We start from the raw sequence: 15,814 nt of genomic DNA, 5'->3' as shown, positions 1-15,814 counted from the left end.
CAAAGAAGTTGCATTTGAAGCATGGAAGTTCTAATATCAAACCAAAAATAAAAAACTTATGCATGTAAAAGCAAAAGGTAAAGTTCTGTTGGTGCCAATTCCTTTGGTAAGTAAATAATAGTAAAATTGAAAGGCCAATTTCAAGGCAGCCTGGGTAGCTCAGCAGTTTAGCGCCGCCTTCAGCCCAGGGTGTGATCCTGGAGACTGGGGATCAAGTCCCATGTCAGGCTCCATGCAGGGAATTTCATTTTAAAAGTTCATTTTAAAAGTTCCAACTTGCTCTGATTAATGTCCATTACCTAAAAATGGCAAGCTAAATGGCATTGCTTTGAGGCCTCATCACTAGATCCAAAGAACAACCCTTCACAGTTTTGGTTAAAGTAAAAGCTTCTCAACCAATAGGCCACAAGTATTTTTCTGATTAGTACTCATACACTAAGTTTATAAAATCCAGAAATAGACTCTTAGGATGGAGGAAAAGAGATCGAACAAACTATGTTTGACGTGTTGGCATTTAATTTCTTCCATAAAGTAAAATCCTACTCCTTTTGTGCATTCATATGTCACACTTTTTAACTTCCTAAAGTTCTATACCATATATAACATCCAACTGAGAACATAGAAGAATAACTGGTAATCCACCCCCTCTGCTAAGGTCAGATTGGTGTCACCATCCACTAATTTACCACAGAGAGCATGACTCTTTGTCAGCAGTTCTGGAAGAACCAGGATTCTTGGAAGGAAATTAACCTTTAACTAAATTATTTTTTAATATTTGTCTTCCTATGCAGGTCCCTCTTTTAAACTTGTAGTTGGGTTTATTATTCTTTTTGATAATTTTTATTCATCCTTGTACATAGAAATTGAGACCTTTAATTGAAACTACAAAAATCTCTAAAAATAAATAAATACATAAAAATAATGTAATTGTTGTCATAAGGCAACTTTTGATGCTGATGTTTGAAATGAGGTTCAGTCTTAAAATTATAAGCAAAAATTGTGCAAAATAATGAGAAAAAAAGAGAAAACACACACATGCACACACAGAACTTTCTGCTTCATTCTTCTAAATCCCAAAGTGACTCAGATGCTATCAATCATTGTATTTCTAGGTAGCATAAAAGTATGACAAAATTTTTCTCACGCTGAAACTTTACCAGGAGAATGGGTACCTTTTTTATTAGCTTCAAAAATGGAGCAAAAAAGAAAAATAGACCAAGTGAAAATATATCTTTTTCGCAGAACAATTGAAAAAGTTAACATGTGTGTGCTATAGGAAAAAAAAATCATCTCTTTACTTCACGTTTCAGAGATTAATTCAATGTTTTTAAATTTTTCCATAAAAGATTATCCTCTCACTTTAAAATGAGAAAGCTGAGCATAAGCAAAACTGTAGTTATTCCATGTTTCATTCTCTGAAATAATATTAACATAAAGCCACTTTTCAGCTTGACACAGTAACAGTTAAACCACCTCAGACAAGGATTCTATAACCTCTCTGTCTTAATTTGACAACTTAATCTCCAAGACTGGCTCTGGAACACTTGCTGACCAAAATATTTTATGAACTATTCCTCATATTATTCAAAAAATAATAATAAAACATACCACCCTGAGTAATTTTTCTTTTTAGAACACCAGGGTAAAATCTTAGAAAGATTCAAATGAACACCAGTGTCCCTCTGGAGATTAATTTAGCAAAGATGCTGTGACCGGGAAAATCTTTTTCTGGTGAGATATGTAAGAAAAGATACAAAGCCATAAGTATTCATTTGTCCTTTTCCTCCCTGTGGTGACAATATAAAAAGGGTTTATCTACCTTTATTCTTGATTGCAGCATAAATTTAAGATAACCTGTTCCCTTCTAGACAATCCACTTGTAGATGCTTCAGCCCTGGCACCTGTGTTCCTGCAAGTTTTTGCTCTAAGAAGAAATTTTTCATGCTCAGAAAAACTGTCATAAAATAACGAATGCATGGAAGGGTGAATATGAGTCAGCATTTTTCTCTTTAAAATTGGTCATTCCAAAGGAAGACAAATCATTAAAGATTGCCCTGAATATCAAAGGTTTTATTTCAGTAATATATTTTGAGATTCATGACATAATCAAAGTAGATAATGATTAGAGTTTAAATCAAGAGTGCTCTAAAGCATTAATCAAAATGCTGATGACCAAAGAAGAGAGGGGACTAGATAAATGTTAGCAAAACTACTCACAAACATGTTCTTTACTTGTAGGAAAGCTTCAAATACAATGGCATGCTAATTAAATTTATTGATAAAAATGACAATTTCTTCATGCATTGGAGTAGAAATAAATAGTTTTGCCTTTACACATTTTCCTTGTTGCCAAGAGGGTATCAATTTATCCTTTTAGCCTTGGAACAAGATTAGATTTTTCAACCGAAATGTGACTAGCAAAATCATAAAAATTGAAAAGAAAGGTATCATATTCACTTTGAAAATATCCTGTTCGACATTTGCCAGATTCCTAGCTTATTTTTGTTCTTGCATCAGCAAAGCCTTTAATCTTGCCTAACTTCTTTCAACAAAATCAGTGAAACTGTTATCTCGAACAGCAAGACCTTTTCTTTCTAAATGTGAAGCTTTGGTGTCAAATCTTAGCCAGAATGTGTGCCCGGCTACAAATCTATGCTCAACAGGATAGAATCATTGTACTGCAGCACCGCTCGCCCCTTCCCCAAGTTCCGAGCAAAAAGATCTTTGTGAGCCAATTGCCAAAAAGACAAGCTCAGGATAAAGTGCAAATGCGGACTATTTTTGTAGAACTGGCTCTTCTTTCTTTAAAGTAGGAATAAACTAACTTAGATTTTGAATACAAAAATTAGAGAGGTCTTTTTCTTCTTTTTAATGTACTTTTAACCCACATTTTGAAAGAAATAGTGCTGGAATAAGACCTGTGAATTTAATATATTTAATGAGACAAAATCTGAAAAATAGTTTTTTTTAAGACTTATTTATTTTTTTTTTTAAATTTTTTTTTTAATTTTTATTTATTTATTATAGTCACAGAGAGAGAGAGAGAGAAGCAGAGACATAGGCAGAGGGAGAGGCAGGCTCCATGCACCGGGAGCCCGACGTGGGATTCGATCCCGGGTCTCCAGGATCGCGCCCTGTGTTAAAGGCAGGCGCCAAACCGCTGTGCCACCCAGGGATCCCCAAGACTTATTTATTTTGAAGCAGGGAAGGCCTTGAAATGCCTGGGTGGCTCAGCGATTGAGCACCTGCCTTCAGCCCAGGGTGTGATCCTGGAGTCCCAGGATCGAATCCCACATCAGGCTCCCTACATGGAGCCTGCTTCTCCCTCTGCCTGTCTCTGCCCCTCTCTCTGTGTCTCTCATGAAAAAAGTCCTTCCTTCCTTTCTTTCTTTCTTTCTTTCTTTCTTTCTTTCTTTCTTTCTTTCTTTCTTTCTCTTTCTTTCTTTTTTCCAAAGGAAAAAGGGAGGGAGAAAAAGAGAATCTCAAGCAAACTCCCCACTGAGCATAGAGTGCTACTGGGGCAAGGTGTGTGGTCAACTCAGCTTTGGGCTCCATCCCACGAACCAGAGATAACCACCAGAGCTGAAATCAAGAGTCAGTCACTTAACCAACTGAGCCACTCAGGAGCCCCTGGAAAATATTTTTAATACAACTAGTTTATATTTCCCAGGCATTACTTCCTCTCATTTTTCCACCCTCCTCTTTGTCAGTTTTCCACTTTTCTCTTTTTTTCACCCTTTATCCCTATCCTTTGGGGAAGTTTTCATGGTTCAAACTTCTCTTAATTTCTTTTCCCTTTCCATTTGATATTTTCATAGTAGAACCACGGTTGTATATCACTTTTTATATTTTGCAACAGTTAGCACATTTGATTCTCATAAGCATCCTGTGATATAGTCCTCAAAGGTAGTCTTACCTTCCATTTTACACCCACCTGAAATTACACATCTATTAAGTGTATTAATAGTGGTACACTATTAAGTGGTAAAATGGACACCATAAGCATCTTTTGATTGTCTTCACCCCCTCAAGGAGACCACACAAACAGGAACATATCTCTTTTTCATCAATGTGACCTCAGCAATTAGCATAGCATATATTATACATATGTAATTATACATATCTGATCATTATAATATGTTCAATATATTGAATAAATAAATGAATGAAAGCTAGCTCTACTTCTTCTACATGTATGAAATCATAGACTTTTCAAAGTGCTTTTTAAAATATGAACTCCTGATGAACACAACATTTTATGAATTGGAAAGATCAAGTACTTTGGTCCCTAACTCTACTGATAAAGAAATTGTGGCTCAGAAAAACTAAAGAATTAATTCATAAATAATAATCAATAGCAGCTCCAAGCTTAGAACCTAAAAAATATCAACTTGAAAAGGATTTGGAATCCCATACGAACCTGTGGGCTACACTTTACTATAAGCTTGTAGTTAGGTAAAGTGAGTTATGGCTAATTATTGTCATCATTCTGTATAGTGCTGATACTGTATATGTACCTGTGTACATACTTGTGCAAAGTTTTTGGGATATGAGGGGAAAAGTCATATATTTTTACTAGTTGATTGCCTCTAAGCAGTGCATCGAATTAAACCGAATTAATCAATTCCTTCTAAATTTTAAAACACATAATGAAAAAATCAAAGCTTTCTAATATTACTTAAGCCACAGTAACAGTCTCTGTATCAATGTTTTGTATTAACACTCCTTTAAATAAAAAAAAATCCATGACCTGACAAATTCCTAACACATTACATGTATGTTCACACATGTGTGGTACATACACATCTTGCAATTCTCATCACAATTCGCCACCTTGCCCCTTGGTCCTCCAGATGGCCCACTGGTTCTCATCAAACTGAACTCCAAGATTCCTCTTTTCCTATTTGCTGCCTGCCAGTAGGAGCTGTCCATGGCAGCTGTTCCCCGAGGTCAACTGCAGCATTGCAATGCTTGGACCTAGTCTCCACACAGTCTTCAGGCCCTTCCTCTGCCCACCTACTTCAGAGCCATGACCAGTACTTGATTGTCTATGCAGAAAGGGGATTATCTAGGATGCCTGGGTGGCTCAGTGGTTGAACCTCTGCCTTCAGCTCAGGGTGTGATCCTGGAGTTTCAGGATTGAGTCCCACATTGGGCTCCCTGCAGGGAGCCTGCTTGTGGCTCTGCCTGTCTCTGTTTCTCATAAATAAGCAAATAAAATCTTTTTTAAAAGGAGGGGACTGGGATCCCTGGGTGGCTCAGCAGTTTAGCACCTGCCTTTGGCCTAGGGCGTGATCCTGGAGTCCCACATCGGGCTCTCTGCATGGAGCCTGCTTCTCCCTCTGCCTGTGTCTCTGCCTCTCTCTCTCTCTCTCTCTCTCTCTCTCTCTCTCTCATGAATATACAAAAATCTTTTTTAAAAAGGGGGGATTAGCCACTCTGGAAAACTGTGTGGAGGTTCCTCAAAGAGTTAAAAATAGACCTGCCCTACGACCCAGCAATTGCACTGTTGGGGATTTACCCCAAAGATACAGATGCAATGAAACGCCGGGACACCTGCACCCCGATTTTTATAGCAGCAATGGCCACAACAGCCAAACTGTGGAAGGAGCCTTGGTGTCCATCGAAAGATGAATGGATAAAGAAGATGTGGTTTATGTATACAATGGAATATTACTCAGCGATTAGAAACGACAAATACCCACCATTTGCCTCGCTGTGGATGGAACTGGAGGGTATTATGCTGAGTGAAGTAAGTCAATCGGAGAAGGGCAAACATTATATGTTCTCATTCATTTGGGGAATATAAATAATAGTGAAAGGGAATATAAGGGAAGGGAGAAGAAATGTGTGGGAAATATCAGGAAGGGAGACAGAACATAAAGACTCCTAACTCTGGGAAACGAACTAGGGGTGGTGGAAGGGGAGGAGGGCGGGGGGTGGGGGTGAATGGGTGATGGGCATGGGGTGGGGGGCACTTGACAGGATGAGCACTGGGTGTTATTCTGTATGTTGGTAAATTGAACACGAATAAAACATAAATTTATTAAAAATAATAATAAAAAATATAAGCAAAAAAGGGGGGCATGGGTTAAAAAAGATCAAAGAATACATATGAACAAAAATAAATAAATAAATAAAATAAAAAAATAAAAAGGGGGGATTATCTATGCAAAAATTGAAATATCATCATCATCAAAAGGTAATTTGAAAGAACAAGAGTTATTATACTGGGTGAGACCTGTTGATCTCAATTTTCTGGTCTGTGAAGGCAGCGAATAGGCTTATGGAAGAATTTGGTTTTCAAGATAAAATGTGTGTTCTTTATTAGTAATTTGATCATTTATTCAATAATTTAGATAAGGACTCTAGCATATATAAGACTTCAACCCTAAGTAGCTGAGGGTTAAATGGAATTGATGGAGAAAGAAAGAAATGCAAGCCACTATTTCAAGGAATTGAAATCAAGATTTCCAGCTCTCATTTCAGTGATATGCTCTGTTCTCTCCAGACCATTTGTTTCTGTACCTGCTGGTCCCTTTGCCCACAGTAGCCCTTCACCCCACATCCTTCCATTTACCACTCTCCACTCTCTCCTTCTAACTGGTTAATGCTGATTCATCCTCCAAATCTGACATCCACTGTTGCCTGGTGGTAACCTTCCCTAAATTCACCTCCCAACCACAATTGCTGTCCCTCCTCATCATGCCTTCCATTCTTGTCTATCAACACATTAGATCTGATTTTACCTTTAAAATATTTTAAAATTATATTTAAAATATATTTAATATATTGTATTATGTAAGAAATTATTTTAATCATATTTAATTATTTTATTTAATATATAGTATTATATATTTTAATTATTTACTCTTTGTCTCTCCAGAACCTAATACCATCCCAACCATTTAGGAGGGCCCGCAACTAATGTCCCTAAATTATGAAGTAAATTAGTAAATAATAGATACAAGACAAAATGATGTAAGCTCTTAGTGGCAGAAAATGCAAGTTTTGAGTCAGATTGCTGGGCTCAGATCCTTCTTCAACATTTACTAGCTGAAAAAAACTTGGAAACAGTACAGAAATTAAAGTTGCCTCAAGCAATAGGAGATTTTTAGTAAGGATTCTGTGATGGTTAACTTTACATGTCAACTTGGCTAAGTTATGGTACCCAATTAGTAGGTCAAACACCAATCTAGATGTTTCTATGAAGGTATTTTTTCGATGTGATTAATATTTAGATAGACTCCGAGTAAAGCTGATTAATCTCCATATTGTAGGTGGGGCTCATCCAATCAGTTGAAAGCTTTAAGAGAAAAGACAGAAGTTTCCAAAAGAGAAAGAGATACTCCTCAAAACTGCAACATAGAAACCATGTCCAAGTTTCCAACCTGCTGCTGTATATGGAATTTAGGTTCAAGACAGCAACCTCAACACTTACCTGAATTTCAAGCCCTACAAATTTCTGATTTTCTAGTCCCAACAATCATGTGAACCAGTTCCTAAAAAGTCAATCAATATCTCCCCCAATGATATATATGCATACCTCTCCATACATTGTATATATGCATATATGTACAGATATGTGCACATATGTATAATATTGGTTCTGTTTCTCCGGAAAGCCCTGCCTATTACAGATCCATACTAGGGAACCCAAGAGAAGCCAACAGTCCTTTTTCACATGGAAAAGAAAAGATAGAATTAGGTTCGTGGAGATCAGGACCATTCATATGCCCAGTTACCAAGGGCCTCAAGCAGCAGGCACTAGTACTTCTCGTCCTAGGACTTTGCCATCAATGTGGTTCTGCTACTACTCCCTTGACTCTGCCATTCTCCAGTAGCTGGAGACGGACTCTTCATACACTGATCAGCTAATCTCTTCCCTGGCTCATATCTTCTGCTGACTCATAGCTTCTGCCTTTGCATCTTCCTCATCATTTCTGCCTCCTCATGACCTTGGTCTGTCATGACCTCATACCACCAACACAACTCCATGGTTTTCTCCTAAGCAAACTGTGTTTTAGCTCCCATGGCTGGCCTCTTTCCTATCATTATGATTCACAAATCACATTCCTGACAGAGAGACTGGAATTGGCACAATTCATCTTCTGAGGCCAGATCATGGTATAGGCCTCTGAACAGTCTGTGAATTGGCTGCCTTTGGAACACTGGACTACAACTGGGGACAAGTTATGTGATGCCATTCATGGCCATCTGAGACCGTTTCTTCATGGAGAACTATGATAAAGTTTGCCTTGGAAGCAGCTATTCTACAAAAGGGGATAAGGCATTGGCAGAAAAGGGAGCAGCTATAGCATGATGAGAGCAGGATCTCTCTCCCACTCTTGTGGAGGGAGAGACTGGTACCATCAATGGTTATAATACAGACCACTTCTGACCTGTGCTCAGTCACTGTCAGGGACACAGAAGCCCTGGAGGTATCATTGGTTATTATAATGAGGGGGACTAATTTAGATAATGACAGGATTCAGTGTTGTTATGAATAATATACCATGACGTTTACTGTGTTCACAGCACTGTCATGAGCTCTATTCTTTTATTTTTACATTGGATTGGAGAACCTTCAGAAATTTTTAATATCGGGATCCCTGGGTGGCTCAGTGGTTCAGCACCTGCCTTTGGCCCAGGGCGTGATCCTGGAGCCCTGGGATCGAGTCCCGCATCGGGCTCCCAGCATGGAGCGTGCTTCTCCCTCTGCCTGTGTCTCTGCCTCTCTCTCTCTCTCTCTCTGTATCATAAATAAATAAATAAAATCTTTTAAAAAAAAAAGAAAAAGAAATTTTTAATATCTTTGGAGGAGAAGGAATTTGACCAGGAGCAGCCCAAATTCTGGTATAATATTCATCGGTATCATAGACTAACTGCCCCCTCTTTAATTCAGCTTCTTTTTTTTAAAGATTGATTTATTTATTTTAGAGAGAGAAAGAGAGAGTACAAGTGGCAGGAGGGCAGAGGGAGAGGGAAAGAGAATCTTAAGCAGACTCCCCCCTGAGCATGGAGCCAGATGCAGCACTCTGAGATCATGACCTGAGCCAAAATCAAGAGTCAGATACTCACTTACTGAACCACCCAGGAGCCTCTTGAATTCAGCTTCTTAATGTTGTAGAAAATTGCATGAGACTTTTTTTTTAAGACTTTATTTATTTGGAAGAGACAGTGAGAGAGAGAAAGCATAAGTGAGGGGAGAGGCAGAGGGAGAAGCAGACTCCTCACTGAGAGGGGGGCCCAATTAGGGGCTCGATCCTGGGACTGCGGGATCATGACCTGAGCTGAAGGCAGATGCTTAACCAACTGAGCCACTCAGGCACCTCTGCAATGAGACTTTTAAATGACTTCAGTAGGATTAATATGGCCCTTACAGATCACTCCTAGCTTGGAAAATTTTGCTGAATTGAACAGTGGCAAGGGCATCACGGAAGAGCCACCAAGGTGGTATGAAGCTATACCATCCAACAAAGTAGCCTCTGGTTATACACGGCTACTTACATTTAAATAAATTTAAGTTGAATTAAATTAAAAATGTACTTCTCGGTCATATTAGCCAGTTTTTAAGTGCTCAATAGCGACATATGGCAAACAGCTGTGATCATGGACAGCACAGAAATAGGACATCTGTATCATCACAGAAAGGTCTATTGAACAGTGCCTGAATGGCATGCTTGCTGTGATGTTCAAAGTGAAAGGAATGGGAACACAGTCTAGTAGATTTACAGAAGGGTGATCTTAGAATTTCTAGGAAGGTACTTGTGAAGAGAGTTCCAGGAAAAAGATTTGTTGGTACCTTGCCTTAGATACTGAATTTTTAAAGAAGCTGACCCATTTCCTAGAAAGTAAAATGAATACAGTGTAAAATGTAGCCAAACACCAGAGAATGAAACCATCTTTGCAGTCCCAAGCCCCATTATATCATAAGAAAGGTGTGCCCAGGGGTGCCTGGGTAGCTTAGCGGTTGAGCGTCTGCCTTTAGCTCAGGATGTGATCCTTGGGTCACGGGATCAAGTATCACATCAGATTCCCTGTGGGGAGCCTGCTTCTCCCTCCGCCTGTCTCTGCCTCTCTCTCTCTCTCTGTGTCTCTCATGAATAAATAAATAAAATCTTAAAACACACACACAAAAGGAAAGAAAAAGTGTGCCCAAATATTGGGGCATAAATGAGGTGCCGAATTCAGCAAGGCACTTATAGCAGCAATAAAAATCAGAAAATTAGTGTTTCTCTAGAGAAATCTCGTATGAATCTTTGAGAAAGACTTCCGAAAGCTGACTAAAGCTGATTCCGAATACAGCTAAGTTGAGGAATGGTAAGTCTGAAGGAGGAAAACCCTGGAATTCAGTCGTGAGTTTACAAGCTCTTTTCTTGAAGGCAGCCCTGTTCTTACCCGGTACTAGGGATTCCTACCCAGGTGTTGGAATTTCTAGGTGCTGGAAGAAATTTAACTGCTTAGGCAGGACAAAGAAAAAAGGTCAGAAATAGTACAGGAAACAGTATAAAGTAGAGGACTTGATCATTAACCAGAAGTTGGAGAGCTTCTGAGCCTACAATTTCCAGCATTGACAGTTCACATAGGGCCACGCCAAGGTGAAGCAAGACAAGAGGACTGACTGCTCTGTGATGCCTTGCAGTCTTCACACAGTTATTGTTGTTTATTCAACAGTGTGACGAATCACCTCATTTTACTCTTTTAACCTTCTCATAATGGGCAAAAACCTAATTACATATAATTATTGACTCTAGAAATAGGTATTTTAATCTTTTTCATCGTAAAATGTATCAGTCAAGCTCTTTTAACCTGTTGGATTGGAAGCAGGGTGGCCAAAACATAGCCTAGAATCCATGTGTACGCATATCCTGGTTTGCCTCCACGGCTCCGGTTTATGTTGCTGTTCAGGCGTAATTATTAACAGAGCCCCCTCTCACCCACAAAAGTCTTAATTTGGACAATAAATATATGGCTACCTACCCACAATACTATATGCTATTCTCTAAATGTGTTCCAAAATGCCAAGGGCAAGATGTGTTGTTTTCAGTCTGCTGGTTTTAGAGCCACTTTTCTTCTCAGCAAATGTCACCTTGGATGGAAGACATTACTTCACCAAGTTCGTATTGTTGACCATTTTCAAAACTATTTCATTCTGATGCCTTTTTTTTAACCTCTCTGTACATTTCAAATTCAATTTTAGTGTCAGTTTTGCTTAGCACAGTCTTCTTCCTGTCCTTCACTCTTCAAGATTTTTTTCCCCTTGGCTTTCTATTTTCTTACCTTTGTTGCCTATTTTTCCACATTTACTATAATATGTGTCTCCTATTTATAGTTCCCTTTCCTCCCATGTTCAATTTGTCTGTCATGTTCTAAATGACTATTTTTGAGTAAATGATAGCATTTCACAAACAACCACTAGTAGAATGTACACTACCTGATAACTCACCTTTTTATCCTACCTCAAATACATTATATTGAACTTTGATAGGTTAAATTTTTTAGTGCCTTTAAAAATATCTAAAAAGTTTCAATCTATTGGTAAATATTTACCAACTGGCTTTGGGGATGAGGAACCCTGATTTGTAGTGTTTGCTTATGTCTCTGGCATAATACTACCACCATGGATGACTTCAACCGATTTGTGAAAATTTAACAATTAGCTCTGATGAGCCAATATGAGCTAGCTTCAGCAGAGCACAGCAAAACCCCTTGCTGAGATACAGAAATAAAAGTTCTGAAAAACTGATCACACAATAATTATCCTAATTACTTAAATTTTATATTTTATAATAAAAGGAAAATAAACTATATTTTAAAAATATATTGAAAATAAGCTTATATATAAAAAAAACAATACCAAAGATCGTATCTGGCAACTAGAAATTTCAGTAGGGGCTATTTCCAGTACTAACTTGGCTCTATTCCCCTAAAGGTTATTCTCAAATCCCAAGGACATTATTATGCAAGGTTAGGACCCCAGGTTCCATGACTGCCACAGTAAAACAAATCCATGGGCCAGAAAACTTCCAAGCTCTGGAACTGAGCCTCAGGGCAGAGAGTAAAAAAGTCAGACACTATCAGAGCTATAGATCACTTTACCAGCTATCAAAAATCCTTTGGTATTCAGCAAATTTAAAAGACTGCCTTCTTTCTGTTCTCAGAGATTCCAGAAGACCTAAAGGTTACATCTGGGATCAGTGGTTTTTCACAGATCTAAGCATTATTTTTATTTAAAGCCAATGTATAGCTTTGTTTAGTCCTATGACTTAATATATAATAGAAACTATAGCTTAGAGGTGGGGAAAGCCCTTTGAGAAATAGTTTAAGAATTACTCACACCCGTTCTAATGATTTAATCAAATGTAAGAGATTCCAAGAGAATGCACTAACCAGAGACACCTAGTAAAAGGCAAAATTAATATTTTCTAGAAAACATTCTGTGCCAGTACAACATTACCTCTAAATCTGAATTATTTGGCCTGAGGGGGAAAAACCTAAAGGCTGTTAATTTACTGACCCCAAACTTATTAAGATACATGTCTTTGAACACATTAGCCATATGTATTATTGTAGAGTTTTTAAAAACCTATACGCCAAACTTTGTAGATAGTAAATTAAAAATAAAATAAACTCTACTTATGGTCATAATTTGATGCATCATTTCCAGAAATAGCTCATACTTGTTAGACATTGCACTAAAAGCTCTGGGCAAATTATTTTATTTAACTTATTATGAACCCTAAGAGATAAAGAGTATGACCTACATTATACACATTAGGAAACTGAGGCTTGGATCAACTACTTACCCCAAATTACACAGCTAGAAAATGGCAGGATCTGGGTTGGAACATAAGCATGACACAGAGCACCTACATTTAACCCAAGGCTGCCTTGCCAAAAACCTTAAAATAATCTTATACTCTCGGACACACTCATTCCACTGCTACAAAACTATAGCAAGATACTATGTTGTAGGCAGACACAAATATAGCAAAAGAATTGGAAATGATGTAGATGTTCAACAATGTTAAATGATCTATATGAGAGTATTTTTTAAGAGATTTTATTTATTCATTTATTTGACAGAGAGAGCACAAGTAGGCAGAGTGGCAGCCAGAGAGAGAAGCAGGCTCTGAGCAGGGAGCCTGATGTGGGGCTCCATCCCAGGACCCTGGGATCATGACCTGAGCCTAAGGCAGATGCTTAACCAACTGAGCCATCCAGGTGCCCCATACGTATGTTTTAGCCAAAAATGTGTATTCATCAAGGAGATTTAATGAGAAACTCACAATATAATATATATTTTTTTTAAAAAGCAGATCATAAGACCAAAAATATACTATTTCACTGTGTAAAATAAATATATATGTAGATGGGAGCTCCAGGGTGGCTCAGTTGATTGGGCAGATGATTCTTGATTTTGGCTGGGGTCATGATCTCAGGGTCCTGAGATGGAGCCCTGCATCCAGCTCTGCACGCAGCGGGGAGTCTACTTCTCTCTCTCTCCCTCTGGCCCTCCCTCTGCTTGCTCTCTCTCTCTCTCTCTCTCCCAAATAATAAGTCTTCAATCCTAAAATAGATAGATAGATAGATAGATAGATAGATAGATAGATAGATGATAGATGGAAAGCTAAAAGAAAAACAGTAATATCTCTGAGTATCTCTTGGGTTAGGATTATATATGTATATATACACATATATATGTATATATACATTTTTTTTTACTTTCCTTCTGTATCATTCTGTTTTATGTGTTTTTTGTGATAAAACATTTTTATAATGAGAAAAGCCATTTTTAAATTCAACAAAAGCCTATGTAGAGTTCTGATTACCATATTTCATGAAAGAAATGCGGGAACTAAAAAGAGTCAAAGAAAAGTAACTAGAATGGTCAGAGGAACAAGTAATAAACTAATATTATCAGTTCTGGGAATTATTCAAAAAGTTCTGAAATACACCAGCAGAGAATGTCCCAGCTGATTTGGCCCTGGCTGGGGAGCATAATGGATCAGGGACAGGACAGAGGGCCAGGCCAGCCTCAGGATCTCTCATCTCCCTGACAGATCAGACCCTCAAACACCCTGCCTTCCCTTCCTACATTCACCGTCTGTTTCCCATCTACTCTTTAACTCACCATAACCTGGTAGCCCCCACTCCCCAACTTCCTCCTCTGCCCCACAGAAATTACTGTTATCACTGCCATCAACCTTCTCTTTATTGTCAAATCCAGCAATCACCTTCCATCCTTACCTTATATGAATGACCTCTCAGCTGCCATTGAATCAACTGACTCCTTCCTTGAGCACCTCTTTCTTTGAACCCACAGCAGATACACTGTTGCCTGTCTTCCCTACGCCCAGGTGCCAGCTGTGTTCAGGTATAGAACAGCAGGATGCCCATGGGCAGCAGGCCTCTTCCCCAGCCCCAGGAAATGATTGGCTTAAGCCAATCAAGGAAATCTCCTTCCCCTTTGCTGTAATTGGTTTAGGAGTTGGTTCTGGCCCATGAGACTTAAGGATAAGCTCCTACTGTGCACAATTCCTATCTTTAGACATAATTTTTAATATGTGATATTGTGGCAGGTCTTTTTGTGATCATAGAGGAAAGCCAGGAGAATTAGCAGAAGCTAATACAGAGTTTTGACATGGAGAAAATACGGTACTAATTAACCTTGGAACTACCTACCCCCGGACTATTATGTGAGATTATAAAAGCCTATTATTCAAGCCACTCTTAGTTAGGTGTTCAGTTCCTTGCAGCCAAAGATAGCCCTGATCACACTGCTATGCTCCTCTTTCTGGCCTTGCTTCTACATTCCACCTACTCTTCAGGCCCTCTCCTGAATCCTACGGTACCCTGCATGCCAGTGTTCTGGAGACTTTCACCTTTAGCCTCTTTATTATTCCTTTCACTTTTTCTTTGTGCTTTCTCTTCCACTTGGATGATTTCAACTATGCATATTTATTTATAGTTCACATAAATATTTACTGAAAGTCTACTATGAGCCAGATCCTGTTCTGTTTTCTAATGCTCTGGGAATACACTGTTGAATAAGACCACTGATAGACAAGACAGAGGGGAAGGTCAGGAGGGGAGAAGATTAAGGATCTTTTTATGAGTCTTTTTATGACATTTATGGAACAACAGTGACTATAGTTAACAAATTAATGTTATACATTTAAAAATTTGTGAAGAGGATAAGTCTCATGCTGAGTGTTCTTACACACAAACACACAAATAAAGGGAGGGCTAAGCAGAAGGAAGAAGCTTTTGGAGGTAGTAGATATTTCATTACTTTGATTGTAGTGATGGTTTCACAGGTGTCTGTGAATCTCCTAACTTATTAAATTGTATACTTTAAATATGTTCAGGGTTTTTTGTTGTTGTTGTTGTTGTTTGTCTTGGTACATAAACTATACCTCAATAAAGCTATTTTAAAAATATAAAAATACAAAAGAAAGTTCTCTTTTATGAAAATGTGCAAATCTTTTGCCTCTTTTTCTATGGGATTATCTTTTTCATATTCCTTCTAAGGAGCATTTTATTCTAGACATTACTCTTCCTATTCTCTAAGTCTACACAGAAGGAATAGCCATGTTTGTAAAGCTTCTGATAAATTTATCTGAAGATAAATTTGAACTCAGGACTCTGAAATCTTCTTTGTACCAGGGCTTTTTATTTCTTCTTGAGTCAGTTTTGGGGAGTTATATTTTTCTAGGAATTCATCTATATCTTCAAATGTATAAGCTTAAATTCTCTAAAATATAAACTAAAAATTACCCTTTTTTCAGCTTTGGTTGCTCCCACTAAG

This window comes from Vulpes lagopus, chromosome 16 (assembly GCF_018345385.1).
Source record: "Vulpes lagopus strain Blue_001 chromosome 16, ASM1834538v1, whole genome shotgun sequence".
Taxonomy (NCBI): domain Eukaryota; kingdom Metazoa; phylum Chordata; class Mammalia; order Carnivora; family Canidae; genus Vulpes; species Vulpes lagopus.
The sequence above is the reverse complement of the archived record's forward strand: the minus strand, read 5'-3'. Positions refer to the sequence as shown.